The sequence below is a fragment of the Natator depressus genome, chromosome 7 (genome assembly GCF_965152275.1).
Source record: "Natator depressus isolate rNatDep1 chromosome 7, rNatDep2.hap1, whole genome shotgun sequence".
NCBI classification, from domain to species: domain Eukaryota; kingdom Metazoa; phylum Chordata; order Testudines; family Cheloniidae; genus Natator; species Natator depressus.
The window spans coordinates 115432276-115453424 of NC_134240.1; the positions used below are offsets into that span (position 1 = coordinate 115432276).

The following is a 21149-nucleotide window of genomic DNA, read 5'->3' on the forward strand; positions in this document are numbered from 1 at the left end:
TCCTGGGGCAAAAAGCCTCTGGAGAAATCTGTTTCCTCCATATTAGGCAAGGAGACAGAAACCTCTCCTCCAGCAATGGAAAAATTCAAATGAAGGAGTTGAGGTTCACTTGCATCTTTCTTTTCAGTGATGTAATAATTCCTTTATATTATCTCCTGCCAGCTTCTTATCTTACCGGGAGGCTGTGAGAGAGGTAATTTCCAGAGTGAATTGAAAGGAGTGAGTGCTGGGAATCGGAGGCCCTTAAGTTTTAAGGGGAAAAAGGACTTGCATTTCAGACAACCTCAGGCATCTCAGAAGGTCTGAATTTATCAAGAAAGGTGGAAAAGACAACAGGAATTACTTCAAAACAGAGTCAACTGGATATACTTCTATTGCTTCCAGAAGTGGGAAGGCATATTATTGATAGTGGGCTTGACATTTTCCCCACCTCTGGGGAAGATTTTCTCCTCTGACTTCTTAAGTCTACACAAGTGACTTACAAGGGAGGCTTGGCATAACCTCGAGCCTCGGTGAAGAGACACCCACCAAGAGATCAGGAGTTCAGGCATAGTCAATATATATATATATAAGCCCCATAAGACTGCCTGCCTTTTCTTGTGGATTTCCTGTATGTTGGAGAAACTGTTCCAGAGAGAAACACCTTTTGATGAGGGGGAAAAAAAAATCAAAAGGCAGGAACAAAATATTAATACTGCTACTCTCCACACTGTAGCAAGAACTGAGATCTAAGAGGTAGAAAGCAGATAAATGGGGAAATTAGGCAGATGTCAAATCCTGTTTTAGCAATGGTATAGAAGCTTGTTAATTAAGGAGACTCTAAACTCAAGATTACTAAATAATGAAGAGAAATAGTGGGGATTTGGAGTTCCCTACCACCTCCCCCTGCCCCTCCAACATATGAAAAAACTTTGGTTTGATGTCACTTTAGCAGGCAAGAAACAACTATATTCAACTCACTTCAGATATACCAGTTGTACTGGGAGTTGAAGGCTGGTCACCAAAGTAAATCCCATGGAAACCAATTACTCATGCTAGACAAAATTATTTATATGTAAATATGGTTCTTTTACATACATACATGAAGTTGCTGTTGTACGATTTGCATCAACAATCTGTATAGCTGAAATCTAGATAATTAACCAAAACTATTACATACAGCATGAAGCTCAACAATCATGCCTTTCTTATCACTACTAAGTCACAATTTCAGGTATTCTTGGTGAAGCAGTTTTTTGGGGGTTGCTTTTTTTGTTTTTGTTTTTTAAAAAGTTTTCATCACTATTTGATTTCATTAAAAAGTACCAATAGACATCCAAGAACATTTTTTAATAATTAAAATTATGAGTTTTACAAACTCTCCATGAACTGGCATGGTACTCCTGTAGGTGACAAAGCTTAGGAAAGACGGGTAAGTGATTGCATACAGATTTGCATTCTATGAACAGAAGCATGTGATAAGCTGCCCAGAGGAGCTCACATTCTAAATTAAACATAACATAGCAAGTGATGGCAAGAAAGAGTTGGGGATGGGGAGGACAAATCACAGGAAATTAAAATGCTGTTTGGTCACATGAGTTTCTTTTGGTTTAAGAAAGGTGAAGAAAATCAGGCCCAAGAGCACTGGGGCTGAGGTTAGCAAAAGAAAGGTAACTAAAAACAGAGTTTGGGAAAGTAGGTGGAATTTTGAGAACGAAAACATGTGGCACACCAAAAACGGGCTGTTCAAGGTACAAGTGACTGAGTAACAAAGCAAGAGTAGCAGGCCAAGAGTACGGCTGTAGCCAGGCCCTACGGCAAGATAAATTCTAAAGTAGCTGGTTTACCAGCACAGTGGGCATCAGGACATAAGACAGATAATGAAGTGTTTTGGCTTATTTTATTTTATCTAAGGCAGTGGTCTCCAACCTTTTTATACCCAAGATCACTTTCTGAATCTAAGGGCAGCTCAGGATCTACCCCGCCCCTTCCCCAAAGCCCCCCCCCCCCCCCACTCACGCCACCACCATCCCCAGTCTCTCAGTCACTTGCTCTCCCTCACCCTCACTCACTTTCACTGGGCTGGGGCAGGGGGTTGGGGTTCAGGAAGGGGTTCGTCGTGTGGGAGGTGGCTCTGGGTTGAGCCTGGGGAAGGGGGTTGGGATGCAGGAGGGAGTGAGGGGTGCAAGCTCTATGTGAGAGTTTGGGTGCAGGACGGGGTTCCAGGCTGGGGCAGAGTGTTGGGGTGCAGGAGGGGGTACAGGGTGCTGGCTCTGGAAGTGGGTTCAGGGCTGGGGGTTGGGGTGTAGGAGGGGGTATGGGGTGCTGGCTCTGGGAGGGGGCTCAGGGTGGGGTTCAGGAGGGAGTATTGGGTGCGGCCTCCCGCCAAGCAGCATTTACCTCTGGAGGCTCCCCGTCAGCAGTGGGCACAGCAAGGCTAAAGCAGCCTCCATGCCTAACCCAGCCCCACACAGCTCCTGGAAAGGGCCAATGTGCCCCAGCAGCCCCTGGGGGGTGAGGAGGTACGTGGCTCCACATGCTGCCCCTCTCTGCAAGCACCGTCCCCGCAGCTCTCCCGGCCAATGGGCGCTGCGGGGGCAGTGCTTGAAGGCAGGAACAGTGTGCGGGGGGAGACCCCTGCCCCTCCCCCCCACAAGAGCCGCAGGGCTGCGCGGGCTGCTTCGGGGAGCGCCATGGGGCCGGGGTAGGCAGGGAGTCTGTCTTAACTGCAGTCACACTGCGCCGCTGGAGATCACGATCGACATGGAGGATCGACCAAGCGATTGAGATTTATCGGTTGGTGACCACTGATCTAGGGCATCTAAAATTAGAAGCACCTTCAGTGGAAACAAGGTTTTAGGGAAAGGAAGAAATACACTGCTAGAGTATTTGCTGCCTACCAGCCTGAAGATGAAAACCCATTACATACCATCTCCCTAGATGTACACACAGGGCCACTTTCCAAGAGGCAGCAAATAATCAGGCTGTGAGGGGAGGAAGGTATGAATGACAACAGCCACCTTGTATCTAAAACACAGGCAACTGCTCAGGTTCTGCTGCCTAAAGACTCTCTTGGAAAAGAACATAAGATGAATAGCAGAATTTAACACATTGTAAAGCTGACTACAGAAATTATTTCAATTTAGCAAAGTGACACACCATGGTCAAAACACTTGCTAGGTGTTCTTTGGCACTTAAGCTGTGTGACTTATGTTACCCATTTATAAAAACAGGATAATACTTTCCTATTAAGTGTGGTGTAGTGAAGTTTAATTATTGTTTATAAAGCACTGAGATCCTCAAATATAAAAAGGTGCCATAAGAGTATTATATGGTATGTTCAGCTCTAGACCATCCCTAGACAATGCAAGATTGCTTCCTACTATAATATATTATATAACAAGAGAATATGAGTGAGTTTGATAGGCAGAGGCGTAAAATGTATCACATTGTCACTTTAAAGCAATTTTAATAATTTTTCAGGCGTTTAATATAATGATGATCTTGACAGTATTGGCTAAGAATGATGGAGATTTATTTTAAACTGCCTCCAAGAACACATTGCTATAGAATTTAAAACATTTAATTACCTGGGATGTTTTTCACAATTCTCCTTGCTCTATTAATGTAGTTAACCTGTAAAGTGAAACAAAAAGATCATTGTCTCCTGAGAGGATTTCTATATTGTTGGAATTGTGTTGTGTTACCTTTCAGCATACTGTATACTTACTTCTAAAGATGTATTAATCAAAAGGTTTCTTGAACTCTTCAAAATATTTACATAAAAACTCACTATGAAATTTGAGAAGATGTATGTAGATTTAAAAGAATGAACGAACAATACATTATACATAGAACTCTGCACGGATACAAAATCCGTATCCGCATCCGAGCCGCGAGCCGCAATCCGCAATCATGGTCCGTGGATATCCGCATCCGCAGATGCGGATATCCACAGATTTGCAAGGCTCTAATTATACAGCATCAGTCATGGAAAAGGGGAACCCTTAAAATTGGAGAATGTTGATAAATATCCAGTCAGGAATGTATTAGTACATGAATCCTGACATTTTGCCAAATTCTCACAATTCTGAATCCAAAATTCAATAAAAAAAATATTAGATACTTAAAAGTGTCACCACCATTTTAAGTATGATCCATACTCTTCTTTCAGCACAACAAAAAACAAAACTTGTGAAGTAGCCCTGCTGCCTCTGAGATGTAGTTGAGTGAGCAGACCACAATTTGGGTGGGGAGCAAGAGAAAGAGGAACATTTCTCTTTGAAGTTTGGCCACGTCATAAGTACTGTACTAGAGTTCAAAGTTCATAGAGAAACTTCTGCCTCTTTTCAACCCTGTCCTTCAAGGCAGCTGGGATGCTATTAACTTCCCCTTTGCTTCCAATTAACCTTTTTATGTGAAAGTGAAATGCCTAAATAAAATGTATGAAAAAAGGGCACAAGAAAAAAATCCCCGTGTTTCTAACATCTTTGTTCTCTCTGGTATGAACTATTTTCTGCAGTAAAAATCTCTTCCTCTGTATGCAATTCACAGGGGGCAAAAAACCAAAGTATTTCTACCATTTTCCCAACAAATCAAAACCACTCTTCACATTCTGAAGTCACGCCATATATAGCAGATTACAGTGGAGGGGTGGGGGAGCGGGGGACAAAAACAAACCAAAAACCCCACAAGACAGCAAGAGCACATCTGTAGGATTCAAACTTAGCAATAAAGTCATAGATTCATAAAATGAATATAAGGGTTTACCATTATGAAACCAGTACGCTCTGTTTGTACAAAGCAATCCAGACATATACATTTCTCATTAACCATGGTATTTTTATTCATAAGGCTGTGACAGCCTATTCCAGCCATCACCAGTTTTTCCTTCTTACTGTTTCACAAATTGGCCAGAGTACTCCCAAAATATTTTTTTTGATCTCTACAACGGTACGCTATGCATTTCTTGCATCACTGTTTTTCGGCTGTATTAGACAGCCCTAACCCCACCATTACTACTTCTTGGTCAGTCCAATGTTCTCTAATAATTTTAGTTGTATTAAGAGTTGGCCTTCCAGGAAAGCAAAGTTTAAGAATATAAAAAAACCCATGTACACAGTCAGGTAAGGCTTACTATTAACAAGTTATTCCAAGAGCATAACAATATTTATTTTTTTTAAAAAGACGTGATTAAATAATTATGAAATTCAGTTATTCCATGTGTAATCAAGTAATGTGTTTTCCCCAATTATTCAGCTGGATAAAACCAATTCCTCACTCTCAGTCACATGCATACTTAATGACACGGCAAGATTCTGAATAAATAAATGTGAAGGTTTTTCGGTAACATACCGTCGGTCCCAATATATAAACATATCTCATAGCAATAGTCATTTTAAAACTTCATCTGTTCTCTTTCTACTTGTAAGACTGACAAGTGAGAAATTTAATGCGAAAAAGAGCAGTCTATATTATAGGAAATTGTATGAAAACTATCAGGTCGCCATCTATCCTAGCAGTGAGTATAATTCTCTCTTCTCTAACCACTTCATTGCCGAATACATAACAAAGTGCTACTTCAGTGATAGTTACTCACCTGCTTCTAAATTCAGACCTCATTTACAGTGGGGGGACTTCATCAATTGTTGGCCAGCCATTGGTGTGGCTGCATCAGGGCAAACCCACAGAACAGACAGGCAAAGCCACTATAAGATGCAGTTTCTATTGATACAGCTTACTGTGGTTTCTATGTTTGTTCAATAAATATCTGTTTTGTATTTGGAATGAGGCAGGATGATGTATTCCTCTCATGCCAGGATAAGGAAGTACTCTCGCTAGTCCATTAGTAACTGAGGATATAAAATACCTACTAGTGATAAACTTTTAAAAACATTTTTAAAATCAGGCCTGGATAACTTGTATCCAAGAGTCCTAAAAGAGTTTGAAGAGAAGATCTCTGGCCTACTGATGTTAAATTTTATTAAGTTTTAGAATACTAAGGAAATTCTAGAAGACTCCTAATGTGGCAATCTTCATAAAAGGGCAAGCAGCATGATCTAAGTAACTATAGGTCAGTTAGCCCAGCATCAATCATGGACAAAATAATAGGAAAACTGATATGTTATTCAACTGATAAAAAATATAATTAATGCCAGTCAATGTGGTTTTACAACAAATAGATCTTGTCAAATAAGCCTGATTTCATTCTTTGATGAGATTATAAATTTGGTGGAAAAAGGTAACTGAGTAGATGTAGCAGACTTAAAACTTTGGTAAGGCATTTGATTTAGGACCACACAACATTCATATTTAAAAATTAGTATTATACTAGATCATAAGGCACATGTTAAAACGAATAAGAACTGGCTAACTGACAGATCTCAAAAAGTAGTAAATCAGTAGGGAACCATCAGCTAGTGTGGGTGTTTCTATTGGGGTTCCACAGAGATCGGTACTAGGCTCAGTGCTATTCAACATTTTAATCAACGATCTGGAAGTAAATATAAAAATCACTGCTGGTAAAATTTGCATGTGACACAAGATTGACATAGTTGTAAATAATTATGAAGACAGGACAGTCACCTAGAAATCAGGTTCACTTGGTATGTGTGGTCAATTCCAACAAAATGTGTTTTAATATAGTCAAATGAAAAATTACACATCAAACTAAGAATGCAGACCCTACCTACAGAATGGGGAGATTGTATCTTGGAGAACAGTGACTCTGAAAAGCATTTAAGGATCACAGCAGATAAGCAACTGAATATGAGCTCCCAGTGCAATATTGTGGCAAAAAAGGCTAATATGATCCTTGGATGCACAAACAAGGGACTAGTGAGTAGGAGTACAGCGATTTGGAAAAGGATTTTGAAAAACTGGAGAGGGTGCAGGAAAGAGCCACAAAAAAGATTCAAGGTCTGAAGAAATTGTGAGAAGGCCTAAGTTTAAGCAAATATCTTTAAATATTTTCATTTTCTCTTAAGAAAGCCACTGACTTTTGGCAGAATTATGGTATTTTCTCCACATTCACTGGATCACCAGTGGACTTTAACACCTAAACTTGGATGCACATTTAGACGTCAGCTGATTTGTGAAAGACACCATCCACATCAAAGTTGGGCAAGAAATGTCAGAGACTTTCATTCAAAACTCAGGCAATTCTAATAGGAATGGATTTAATAATTCATTATTGAAAATTAACACTGTGTGGAAATGAAAATAAGACTGTAAATGAAATTTTTTATGAAGTACTTCACTCAGTGGCAAGAAAGGATTTGTTGGTCAAAGAGCCTGTTCCTCCTGATGAATATTTATGCAACAGAGGTTGCTATTCTAGTGACCTCTCCCATAAAAGCTGGGCAAAGCAACACTGACTAGTTCTCTAGAGTTCCATCTAGTAACCATGATGAGTCATCATGATGCCAGATATTCAGGGGCACAAGGAAATATCCCAAAGAGAAACATTTGTGGAGAAGAGAGAAATCCTACAGCCACTGGTATTTAATGGCTGATCAGTATAAAGAGAGATATTACCTCTGGTTTGATTCCTGACATTGGGTTACAAAATCAAAGATAAAACCAGTAGATTTTACAGATTTCTGAGTTTCAAAGTAATGAGCTAAAAAACTAATTTCTTCTTTTTTTACAAACAAAAACAAACGATTGTGCAATTGAGAAGAACCCTGGAGGAAACAATTGGAAATTTTTACAACATGGTATTTCCTTATACCACTGACCACAGAAATGCAAACAACTGCACCAAGGAGAGATCTCTTCATTGGAAACAACTGACAACCACCCAACAAGGTTCCATCCTCTTCCACTCCTAGACCCTCAACATACAGAATATATGATAGAATAGGATATAGAAGTGTCGTACCATCAAGGCCGCAAGATTTCCTTAATCAAATCAGCAGCTGACAGACTTACAAACTCAGAAAAACACCCCATCACCAAACCCTGGGGTTTTTAAAAGGAGAAAAGTAGCTAGAACTTGCCTATGTTTAATTACTGAAGAAGTTAATCTAATAGTTTTGCAACATTTATTTTTGCATTACAGTTTCTCCTTGGTTTATCCCCAAGATGGGAAATCGTGTAATAGAATCACTGAATGAAAAATAGATTGTTACTGAAATAAGTATAAAAAAATGGTACCCACCATTAGTAGTCTCACTTGCATTAATTTTTAAATATTTTTATTTATTTAGGTTCTCCTAAACTTTTTCAGTTTGCAGCAAATTTTGTGGACAATGCACAACATTATAGAAGCTGTCAAGAGGAAGTTAAAGATTTTGGCAACTTGGGAGGTGCAGATGGGGATTTTGGCCCCCCAAGAGGTAAATGAAATATATGATATAGGTGAGAAGATATGTTTCTCCTTTCCCTCTAGCTTGTGGGGAGGGTGAGGGGTGTTTTGGGGGGGGGGGGGTAGGGGTGCGAAAGAGGGAGGGACTTGAATTCCTGGTTCTTCATTTCAGCAGAACTTAACTGCAGCTAGCTGTTCCACCACTCTGACAGAACGTAAGAACATATGAACGGCCACACTGGGTCAGACCAAAGGTCCATCAAGCCCAGTATCCTGTCCTCTGACAGTGGCCAATAGCAGGTGCGCCAGAGGTAATTAACAGAACAGGTAAACAAGTGATCCATCCCCTGTCGTTCATTCCCAGCTTCTGGCAAACAGAGGCTAAGAACACCATTCCTGCTCATCCTGGCTAATAGCCACTGATGGACCTATCTTCCATGACTATCTAGCTCCCTTTTGAACCCCATTATAGTACTGGCCTTCACAACACCCTCTGGCAAGGAGTTCCATAGGTTGACAATGTGTTGCGTGAAAAAATACTTTGTCTGTTTTAAACCTGCTACCTATTAATTTCATTGGGTGGCCCCTTGTTCTTGTATTATGAGAAGGAGTAAATAACACTTCCTTATTTACTTTCTCTATACCACTCATGATTTTATAGACCTCTATCATATCCCCCCTTAGTTGCCTCTTTTCCAAGCTGAAAAGTCCCAGACTTATTAATCTCTCCTCATATGGAAGCCATTCTATACCCCTAATCATTTTTGCTGCCCTTTTCCGAACCTTTTCCAATTCCAATATATCTTTTTTGAGATGGGGCAACCACATCTGCATGCAGTATTCAAGGTCTGGGCGTGCCATGGATTTATATAGAGGCAAATTGATATTTTCTGTCCTATTATCGATCCCTTTCTTAATGATTCCCAGCATTCTGTTTGCTTTTTTGACTGTTGCTGCACATTGAACAGGTGATTTCAGAGAACTATCCACAATGACTCCAAGATCTCTTTCTTGAGTGGCAACAGCTAATTTAGGCCCCATCATTGTATATATATAGTTGGGATTATGTTTTCCAATGTGCATTACTTTGTATTTATCAACATGAAATTTCATCTGCTATTTTGTTGCCCAGTCACCCACTTTTGTGAGCTCCTTTCGTACCTCTTCGCAGTCTGCCTGGGACTTAACTATCTTGAATAGTTTTGTATCATCTGCAAATTTTGCCACCTCACTGTTTACCTCTTTTTCCAGATCGTTTATGAATATGTTAAAATAAGACTGGGCCCAGTACAAATCCCTGGGGGACACCACTATTTACCTCTCTCCATTCTGAAAACTGACCATTTATTCCTACCTTTTGTTTCCTATCTTTTAGCCAGTTACCAAACCATGAGAGAACCTTCCCTCTTATCCCATGACTGCTTATTTTGCTTAAAAGCCTTTAGTGAGGGACCTTGTCAAAGGCTTTCTGAAAATCTAAATACACTATATCCACTCGATCTCCTTTGTCCGCATGCTTGTTGACCCTCTCAAAGAATTCTAGTAGATTGGTGAGGCATGATTTCCCTTTACAAAAACCATGTTGACTATTTCCCAACAAACTATGTTCATCTATGTGTCTGACAATTTTGTTCTTTACGATGGTTTCAACCAATTTGCCCGATACTGAAGTGAGGCTCACTGGCCTGTAGTTGCCAGGCTCATCTCTGGAGCCCTTTTTAAAAACTGGGGTCACATTAGCTATCCTCCAGTCATTTGGTACAGAAGCTGATTTAAATGATAGGTTACAGACTACAGTTAGTAGTCCTGCAATTTCACATTTGAGTTCCTTCAGAACTCTTGGGTGAATACCAGCAGGTTCTGGAGATTTATTACCGTTTAGTTTATCAATTTGTCCCAAAACCTCCTCTAATGACACCTCAATTTGTGACAGTTCCTCAGATCTGTCACCCTAAAAGAATGGCTCAGGTTTGGGAACCTCCCTCACATCCTCAACAGTGAAGACTGACGCAAAGAATTCCTTTAGTTTCTCCACAATGGCCTTATCGTCTCTGACTGCTCCTTTAGCATCTCGATTGTTTAGCACTGGTTGTTTAGCAGGCTTTCTACTTCTGATGTATTTAAAAAAAATTGGAGTCTTTGGCTAGCTGTTCTTCAAATTTTTTGGTCTTTCTAATTATATTTTTACACTTCATTTGCCAGAGTTTATGCTTTCTATTTTCCTCTTTAGGATTTATATTCCACTTTTTAAAGGATGCCTTTTTGCCTCTCACTGATTCTTTTACTTTGTTGTTTAACCATGGTGGCTCTTTTTTGGTTCTCTTACTATGTATCATACAAATATCTCTAATGCATCCTACAATGGATAAGACCATTATCTTAATGTTTGACAGTGACTGACAGTAAGAGAGTAGTATTGTTGCTACCGAACTTTTCATTAGGTTTCAGAATTCAAAGAGCTACAGTCTCAGGCTATCTACAAACTCACCACATTAGCAAACACTACTTTCTGGGCACAAAGAACCCCACACATATGTATATAGTTTTTGAGGGCTGGGTGATAGCTGAATGTTTGTTCTTTGTTGGGGCGGGTGGACTTGACACTGGGCTAGCCTCCTGATTTGCCAGACCTGTACTCGGACACAAGGGATAAAAACATTGTAGAGGAAAAGCAACTCAGCCGCCATCAGGATACTGGGCAGTGTTCTTCACTGCAAGGCCTACGAGCCAGTGGTGTCTCCCATGGACCCTAAATGCGGCTCCCTGTTGATCGCACTCTCCAGCAGTGCAGTGGGGCTATAGCTAAGGCAAGCTCCCTGCCTACCCCGGCCCCACGCTGCTCCCAGAAGTGGCCAGCACACCCCAGCGGGATAAGTGGGGGAGTAGAGATCTCCACACACTGCTCCTGCCTGCAAGCACCACCCCTGCAGCTCCCATTGGCCAGGAACGGGAAACTGTGTCCAATGTGAGTTGCGGGGGCAGTGCCTGCAGAGAGAGGCAGCGCGCAGAGCCACGTCCCCCCACAGTGGCTGCAGGGGAGCATTGACCCCTTCCAGGAGCAACGTGGGGCCAGGGCTGCCTGAAGTAAGTGCTGCACCCTTCGATGAGCAGGTTCTGAATAGCTCTTCTACCACCCAACCTGCAGCCTCCAAGAGCCAGCCCCCATACCCTCTCCTGCACCCTAAACCCCTGCCCCAGCCCTAAGCCCCCTCCCAGAGCCAGATCCCAATACACCCTCCTGCACTCCAAGCCCCTCCCGCAGCCCTGAGCCCCCTCCCAGAGCCATACCCCATCCTGCACCCCAAGCAATATTACCATATCAACAACGAATTCAGAGTGTTCAACCGTCTGTGTCGCATTGATGTGGCTCTGACACTAAGGTTTTTTGCCAAAGTGACCCCCACCTCAAAAATAGTAAAGAGCACTAGTATAGGGAGTGCCTTACACTGAACAGACATCTTTTTAGAAGCTAATTAATACGTGTCACTGAAATAATAAAGGGAGTTTCAACCAGCTGTCATCCACGGGTGGCCAAACTTATTGCCCTCTGAGCCACATGGGACAATCTTTAGACGTTCGAGAGCCAGCGCACACCTGCCAGGGCCTGGGGCTTCAGCCTCACTCCTGTTGAAGCCCCAAAAGGCACGCCCTGCAGGGCTGAAGCCCCAAGGTCCCCCTCCCCACTGGGCAGAAGCCCCACCCCACCACCAGGACGAGGTCCCAAGCTCCCCTCCCATCCCCACTGTCTCATAGTGGAGAATGGGAGAGGGGGTCCACAAGTGGATTTTAACTATGAAAGAGCCACATGCAACTTGCGAGACATAGTTTGGCCACCCCTACATTAGAAGGATGACACTCAGTGCTCGGTCTGACATGGGGAGAAAGCGAAGGAATGTAAATAGGGGTCAAATGAGAGCATCAGGATTCAGACAGGGACCAGCTAGGGGAAAGATATATATTGTTTGTATTTTAATATACATTTGTTGTTACAGATTTGCAGAGGTTCTTTGTGTCAAAGCTTGACACAGGACTGCAAATATACAATATTCACTCCACCACACCTACAGGACAAGAGAGGGCACAGGGTTATAGAATGGAAAACAGATGGAAACAGAATGATGGAAACAGAATAAGAGGAGAGGAGAGGAGAGAAGTTGCCAGGAAGGGACGCAAACAATTCTCAGAAGGAAAGAGACTGGCAGAGAGGGTGTGTGAGCGTGCAATTATATAGCTATTATTTGCCAGAAAAGGAAGACAAAAAAACAACTTACTTTTAGGTAGAAATAGTATTTAAAAAAGTGTTTTGGCTCCCAATCTAATTAAACAGTGTGAGTTTAATTGATAGCCAAAGGAAATATTAAAACCTCCTATATGAAATATTTATATTCCCCATTTGACAGTGTTCAGGGATAGGAAAGAATTCTTCCTGACTCTCCCCAAAAACCAAAGTGAAACTGCAGCTCGGCTGTTCTGTAAATGGACAAGCTTCCACAAGAGTTTAAATATGACAAGGGAGAAACTTATGCTCTGATGATGCCTTGGGAAGCAAAGACTACCATTACAAATGAAAAGATGCATTATATACTAATTTGCTGGCTAACAGGAAAAGCATTCCTTCCATATATGCAATAATTTTGAAATAGGACATGCAGTTTGCTAGAGGTTATTAAAAGGAAAATTGAACACTGAGAAATTTGTTTAAACTTCTGGATTTCTTGCTCTTTACCTTTGTCAAAAGAACATGTATTGTACTCTAAACAGCACTGACAAAGGATATTCACCCTATTTAAAAGTTTACTAATTTTTATCAGCATGTAATATTCTGGTTTAAGATTCCAATTGTCAAACTTCAAAAGCTTTCTGCAGTGTAATATCAAAAGATCTAGGAGAAAAACACAACAGGTAGAGCTATTATGTTTCACACCAGAGGGTAGGGGCCTGATGGGATTCCTTCAGATATAGGGTTACACTGTGGTTTTTAAACTATTGTTTAATTAAGGTGGTGTAGGAGGACACCATACCAGCACAATTGCAGGGCATTCTGTTAGCAGAGGAGAGAGGCAGGCAGAAAGCATCTGTGGGTGCAGAGGGAGAAGTCACAAGCACAGATTGACGACATTGCACCCTGTAAAGGAGTACAGCATGCCAGAGCTGAGCATTTGATTCTCAGCCTTCTCAAGCAGAATATCAGCTGTGTCATTAAAAAATGTTAAAAGAAGCAAAAAGCCCACACCTGGATCTCCAGAGTAACAGGAGAACACATATCACTGTCTGATAGAGCCCCTGAAGATTACAATTTCCCTGGAGAAGCCTCCATGTTTTTTTCTGTCCACTTTTACTTTTCGTTTTCTATTTACTGTTCCCTGATATTTTTCTGTTTTCCCAGGCACTTGACAACTTTGCTGGAGTTAGACAGGGAAATTAACTGAGGAAAGCAAAGAAGATCCCTGTTCTGCAGCCCTAGGAATTGAGGGGCAGTAGTTTGTTCTGTGTTACACAGATAGCTGGTAAACTTTAGAAGGTTTGGAAGCCTTTTCATTAAAATATGGATCATCAAGACACACTAGTGCAGTGGTCCCTAAACTGTGGGACCACTAGGCGGGGACTGAGTAACATGCGGGGAGGAGAGGGTGCCACATACCTCTGCCCCCAGTCCCAGCTCCTCCCCCTTCCCCAGTTCTGCCCCCAGCTCCACTTTCAGTCCAACCTCCTCTGCTGAGCCAACCGTGCAGTAACGGAGGAGAGGCATGGACCAATTCCATTACTAGTGGGGGGATGTGCAACAAGTGTCTGTCCTGCAGACCATAGGTCCCAGGCCAGTAATAAATGCAAGAGACAAATATACACTTTAACAGAGTATAGCTATTAGACTATCTAATGACAAACAAACAATGTATCATCAGTATTTTCCTATATAGTTAAGGTAACAAAGCACCACCTAATCAGCAAAAGCACTTTACAGGAATACAAAACCCACTGATTGTAACCAAATATGCCAAACCCACAGCAAAAAAAAAAAAAAAAAAAAAAAAAGCAGAAATTGGGCTTGTTTTTGGCTTAATTGGCTTGTGAGTTGCTTGTTGGCTAGTTTTTGGCTTGTAGCTTGTTTGGCTTGTTGCTTTTTTTTTTTTAAATCAGCTCCTGCAAGTAGGAGCACGGAGGTGGGGGGAGGGGAAAAGAGAAGAGTCAGGGGTGAACAGTGGACCCACCTCAGTCACAGACTGCATGCAGGGGGGAAATCTAGTCAGAGTGTTGGGGTTCTTAGGGATTGGCTTGTTTTGGCCTTGTTTTGAAATGGGATTAGCTTGATTTTTGGTTTATTGTGAAAGTTGGGGTGCTTATTTACTGCATGAAAGTTGGCAACTGTGATTATAACCTCTCTTCTTAACAGTCTTATGATGAATACCAATATCTTAGGAAAAGCATATACCAAAGCTTTTCAATCTCATTTTGTTGACAATGCCATGCTGAGGATTATTCAGTTTTAGATTACAGAAATATGTGGTGAATTCTAAATACTGCCTTGCTTTAAAGCCTGCATATTTTGTGTAATGAGGGCTGGATAATGGAAAACTATGCAAAAATGACTTGCTGGTTTCATTTCAATTCATCCCCCACTATTTTCTCTACCGAGCCACCACACCAGGTTATAGTTTCTTGCCATTTTGAACATATACTTAAGCAAAATCTTGCAATTCTTATTCAGGCCAAGCTTCCACTGCAATCAATGGAAGTTTTTCCTAATTACAGACCACACAATTTTGCCCTTAGAGAGATAATTGCTTGATATTATAGAAGGATACTGAACAGTTTTTAAAACATGCTAGAGATTATTTTTTCTGTCCCAGTTTAAAAACTTGTTAAAACAGCTAAAAAATTTTGATCATAAACATTAACAGATCTCATTTTGAACAGAATACTTGAAGATTTACCTCAACAAACATTTACTAAAGCTGTCACATCTTAAGTATTAGATTTGGTTCATTTTTTGACTAAAGTTGTTCAAATGCATATGATTTCACTGAAAAAGGTTCTATGGACTTAGAAAACAGTCATTTCTAGAGATACAAAGTACAATCATGAACTGAGGCAGAATCTTCTAACATACACTGTGCTGGTCATACTAGCTGACACTGTTTTCTCGGATACAACTTAATCTTTCCTGGGCTACAGAATGGGCTACAGAAAGAGAATAACGTTGTGGGACAAGTCTGAATTAAACACAATAGCAAATGGAAACTAGGTAGTGGATGTGTTTTGATAAGATATCTTGAAGTAAAAGAATACAAAGGTTTCATCTTAAATTAGGCAATTCCACACTTTTATAAAAAGAATTGTAATGAAACATCACTATGATGATAAAGTGTGCAGTAAGTGGCTTTTCGAAACTTTTTTTGCTCATAAGAAGGAAATTTTGGGGGTTCTTGCGAGAAACCATGTACCTTCATGGGGATAGTTTGCATCAAGACAAACCTTTTATAGTGTTGTAATGAAATATTACTGATATAAGCTTATAATCAGACTCTAAATACTGAAAACGTTTCCAGATTTCAAGAGGGGTGGGGGGGTTTGGTCAGGCTTAATTCATTAATATTTGTCAAATGGTTTGAAATCCCTAGACGACAAGTGCTAGATGGCAATATACAAACTTCTATTAGTGTATTTTTGTAACAATTGTCAGTGGCTCCCAAAGCATTGGCTGAGTGCCCTTTTATTCTAATTTAGGGATGGGGGGAATCAATATAATACGTTAAGTTCAAATAAATACTTTCCAAATATTTATCCAGATTTAAATAAGTAAAATTGGTAGCACAGAGACCACAACTTATATAGTATTTTACATCTTCTAAATGCTATACAATTACTAACTAATCCTTTTTGGCTCTCAAGTTTATTTTAAACTTCCATATATTCCAATACTAATTTTTCTAACTCCTTTTACATAATGCTACTGAGTTTTCAGGAACCAACAATTTTCTGGTTTTAATTTCTGCCAAAAAATGGTCAAAACAGCCCTGTCACTAATATAGAGACTTCCTGACTTCTCTCCTCCTCTGACTGCACATCTCCTAGCCTTCCATACCCATATTCTCACCCCATCTCACTTTTCTAGTGAGCCTCTCACTCACATCCGGTTCTTTCCTCTCCCAGTACAAGCATTCTGTATTCTCCACATAACTAAAAACAACCACCATCCCTCCCCGTCCCCCACCCCCAACAATCCTTCAACGCCTCAGCCTCAAACTACCATACAATCTCTCTTCTATCCTTTTCATTTCCCAATTCCATTCTCAACCTGAGACCACTTGGCAGCTTTTGAAGTGGTCAATGATTCTTGTAATCCTGTCCTGTTGGCTTTCATGACTTCATCCTCTTATTCCTTCAGTGTTTTATCCGGTAAGTCATAGCCTTAACTCCCTGTTTCAGTAGATGTCGCCAGCAGCTCTGTCCTTGGCTCCCCTCTTATCTCTTGGTACTTTTATCCACAAGTATGGCTTCAACTACCATCTTTAAGCCAATGACGCACAAGTCTACTTCCCTACTGATGAGCTGCCTCACTCATCTAATCCAGTACTTTGACCTCTCTCTGCCATCCTTAAAAAGGGATGTCCGTAGTCATCTCAAACTCAACATGGCCAAAACTGAATTCTCAGTCTCCATTCCCCAATCCTCCTTTTCTCCATCACTGTGGATAACACAATCATCTTCCCAAACACTCAAGCCTGTAACTTGGACACATTTGACTCAGCCCTCTCTCTAGACTCACAATACAGACTGTGTATAAATCTTTCCACTTCTTCCTACACAGCATAACTGAAATCTGACCATTCGTCTCGACACACAGCAAAAACTCATACAGCCCTCATTTCACATCTTGAGTACAACCTCCTCCTTCCAAGCCTTTATTACTGCAACTTTGTTCCCCTCAAGTCCATTCAAAATGCTGCTGCCAAGATCTTGCTTTCCGTCTTGTCGTCTTGACAACACCAATCACGCTGATGTTTTTTCTTGCTCCCCTTTCACCACTACATCAAACACAAGCTCCTTAGGTTCTTCATAAATTAGCCTCACACCCCAGCTGATCTAATAGCTTATCTATCTGATCTAGTTGCAAAGTCGAAGCCTGCTTCACTCTGCCAACTGTGCCAGCATTTACAGCGCACTAGTCAGCTTCTCTCTTAAATACCTTCATGCTTACACTGGTGTTAGGCATGAGGGAAAATGCTCACCTCTGCTAGGTTTACAAAACCTGCCTGCAGGTGGCTAAGCAGGTGATGAGCTAAGACTATCCCTCTTTCTGTTCTCTCACCCTACTAACTCTCCCACCCACTCCCCTCCATTCCTCTCCCAACCCCTATGCCCAATTAAAAAAAATTAAAACAGTAAAATAAAAATACAAAAACGCACAATGAGATCAGTCCAGCAATACATATTAATGTTTTCTGTGTGTGGTCTCTACTTCATTGCTGTGAAATGACCGGAAAACATTTTACAAGATTAATTTTAAATGGAAATACCAGTGTCTTATAGTAATAATTTCTGGGTAAAGTAGCTTTAATGAAGCGATGTAAGTACACTAACAGTATACATACTGACAATATGACTATTACTTAGCACTTATAGTGCAGTACTTAGTTTTTTCAAAGCACTTGACAATCACTATGCGTATAGGTTTTAAAAAAAATTCAAGGATGAAGTGCTACAAGAAAACAATTGTTTCAACAGCATATATTTGAGAAGCTAAAAGACTTACGATGATTTGTTTATTGTCCACCAACTACCTAGCTAACAGATTTGTATTATCTCTTTATTTTGAGTCCAAGAGGAATACATAAACAAACCCTGTCTAATCCAAAATTACTGAATTATACACTTGGATTTACTTTGAATATTATCCTAAAGGCTCAAATCTGCTCCTGGGCTGCAAGAGGGGCAGTGAAGGACAAGAGTACTTTTCACATTCTAACTTTAAACCTATATTTTCCACAAGTTTCTTAGCAATTCACCTCTATCCGTTAAGTTTAATTCTGTAGCTGGCTCTCCCTCCCCATACCACCCCACCCCTTCCACCAGGACTTTGTGTTCTCCAACCATCTGGATTGGATTTACTTAAATATGAAGGAAGTTAAAATTTACTCATCAACAATGAAAAAAATAAAAAGTCTTGTCATGTTTGCACAGTTATTTACATTAGTTCTTATTTTCCTAGTAGAATTATTATGCCCTATAGGCTACCCTCTTAGGGCCTTCATTATTATCTCAACTGAGGTGAAACATGACTTCTTCCATCAGATTCTCCTGTTTTCTACTGCGACATAAGAAACTCTCTAGTTTTTGTCCTATTAGTCATTTTACAAACACTAAATATCATCCATAATAGTCTGGACTGAAATCATCAATCAGAAAGCGTTTATTCAGCAAGTTAAAATGATGAAGTGCTGCACTTGGAATTATCCTTTAGTCAGAAAGGCTCAGACAGAATTAAGGTGCACACGCACAACTTTTTCATTGCTTTTTCCATTAATTGCTACAATATTTCTAGTAATTTTCTAATAATGAAGTTTAAAGTAACTGATTCTCATTCCCCAATTTAGTTCCCTCATTTAAGTAAAAGTATTCTATGTACCAAAGGTGCGTATTTGAGTTACCACCCAAAATGTTTTGTTATTCATTTCTGGTTCTTTTTAGAATTTGAAAGATTGGAAGTGTGCAGTCCTTCAAACGCAGAAGGCTGCATTCTAGAAAGTGATTTATTTCCAAGAAGAGAGGAGAGGAAATGAAGTAGTACAAAGATCTGAATTAACTTAAAAATGGGATAAAATTTGTCCATATAAGGAATTACCACCACCCCCCCCAAAATAAAATAAAATAAAATCCATTGGTTTTCTGTTAGCAATTCTTTTAAAAAAAAAAAAAAAAGAAAGATTTTTTGATGTGAACAGAATAACTAAATAGCGAGAATATCAAAAAAGAGGAAGAGAACAAAACCTAGGCAGGCTGCCATAAATAATAAAACTAAAGCGTAGAGGAAGTTCCTCAAAAATGCTACAAGAAACAGATAGCTAAATGTATAGTATAGTGAGGGTTGTAAAGGTATCCAAAGCACTATCCTGCTGTGAGACTGGAAGAGTAAAGAAGAGTAAAGCAACAATAAAAGCAGTGATATTCACCTAAGTTGCAAGTTTCCAGTTCCTGAGCTTGTTTTATCAACTTTATTTCCCCCCACCCCAGGAAGTAGCACCTGGGTGAACAAAACCTGTTAATATACTAAACAGGGAAGATATACTTCTCTGCTTAAGGAACTCTGTAGGGCCTCAATACTTCACACATTCTTCATAAGCAAATGCAAGAGATCAAAAATAATATTTCCCAGGAACTCCATTCACTAGTTGAGGAATTTCACTATCATCAAAAGGATGCCTGGACATGATTTTCAAGCTATTATGAGTTGAAGAAAAAACGTGAACAGAACTTTTAATCTTTTTTTGCTAACAGAATTGGCATGAACAATAAAATTACGTAAAAGAATTTCCTTTTCTTGGGACACCAACCATCTAGCTCAGATGTTCATGCAAGCTATCCAACTGGGCAATAAAATTTCATTTCAAGCTATGGCAAGTTCTTACAGCTCATCAAAATGAATACATAATCACAGCTTAATCAGCTCCATCTTCCAGATGTTGACGCATTTGTCCCAATACAGACTAAATTAAGCTTGCTTTTCCAGAACTCAATGAAAGCAAGGAAGATCAATATACACTGCAATTAAAACACACACCATCTAATTGATGCACACCACAGTGGAAAGAGAAAGTAAAGCAAGTACGCCACTCCTAGAATTACCACTTCCAGAAGAGTATCAGTGTGGAGTGAGGAGGAAAAAGGATCGTTTCTATGGAAATCTCACAGGACATTTCCACTTTGCCAATGCTTCTACCATGACACAGCCTATATAGGGTAGGTGACATTGGGTGGGGGGAAAAAAAACAGAACAAAACAGGGGCGGGGGAGGGATAGCTCAGTGGTTTGAGCATTGGCCTGCTAAACCCAGGGTTGTGAGTTCAATCCTTGAGGGGGCCATTTGGGATCTGGGGCAAAACTTGGGGATGGTCCTGCTTTGAGCAGGGGGTTGGACTAGATGACCTCCTGAGGTCCCTTCCAACCCTGATAGTCTATGATTCTATGTGATTGTTGGTTGTGGTTTTATTTTTTAGGCTTGTGGCTCAGGCAAGCACTCTGTCGAGATTGCTCCTGTTCCCAACTTCATGAGCTTGGCTACAGGATCACCACATGAGTAAACGAAACGCAGAAGGAGGTGGATTGCAGAACGAACTCTAACGGAAGGCTGAAGCACAAGCAGAGCATTTTCTCCCCTTCCTTTTATTGAAGATTCTTTGGGCTTTTCTACAGAAACTGTGGAGATAAGGCCTGCAGGCAAAGACAGAACTCCAGGAGAAAGAAACGTGCCAGCTGCAGCTGCTCCAGTGAGGTCTTGACTTCATTACAAAACTTTGTGTTAGCATTCAAATACTGAAGAGTCAAGGTAACCAACATGATGCAGATCATGATTTTACAGTCAGCATAGACAAGGGCAAAGACAGAAACATGCCAGCTACTCATATTTAAACTCAGGTTTAAGACCAAGTTTTAAAAACTGCAAAAACAGCTAGATGATTGCCCACCTATTGGGAGAAGAGGGGTTGGATGTAGAAATCCTGGCTTTTAACCAGCTGTCATTTGATTGTTGAGAGGAGACACTCCCAGCATACATATTACCGTGGTTATTTCCAAGCTATAGCAGTATAATAGTTAATGTTAAAAAGTTTTGGAAGGGAAAGAAAACCTCATGCTTCAGGGTGTA

The 21149-nt window shown here is 40.5% G+C and overlaps 1 protein-coding gene across 11 annotated transcripts in view; it reads right to left on the reverse strand.

Annotated features, from left to right (window-relative positions):
* ADD3 (adducin 3) overlaps window positions 1–21149 on the reverse strand; it is a 184008-nt gene that overhangs the window by 119206 nt on the left and 43653 nt on the right. For 7 of the 11 annotated variants that reach the window (XM_074959378.1, XM_074959379.1, XM_074959381.1 and 4 more), the window contains one exon: window positions 3570–3615. The exons of the other annotated variants lie outside the window; for them this stretch is intronic. The gene's annotated coding sequence lies outside the window, so the exon portion shown is untranslated. The remainder of the gene's footprint in view (window positions 1–3569; window positions 3616–21149) is intronic. 11 annotated transcript variants of the gene reach the window in all.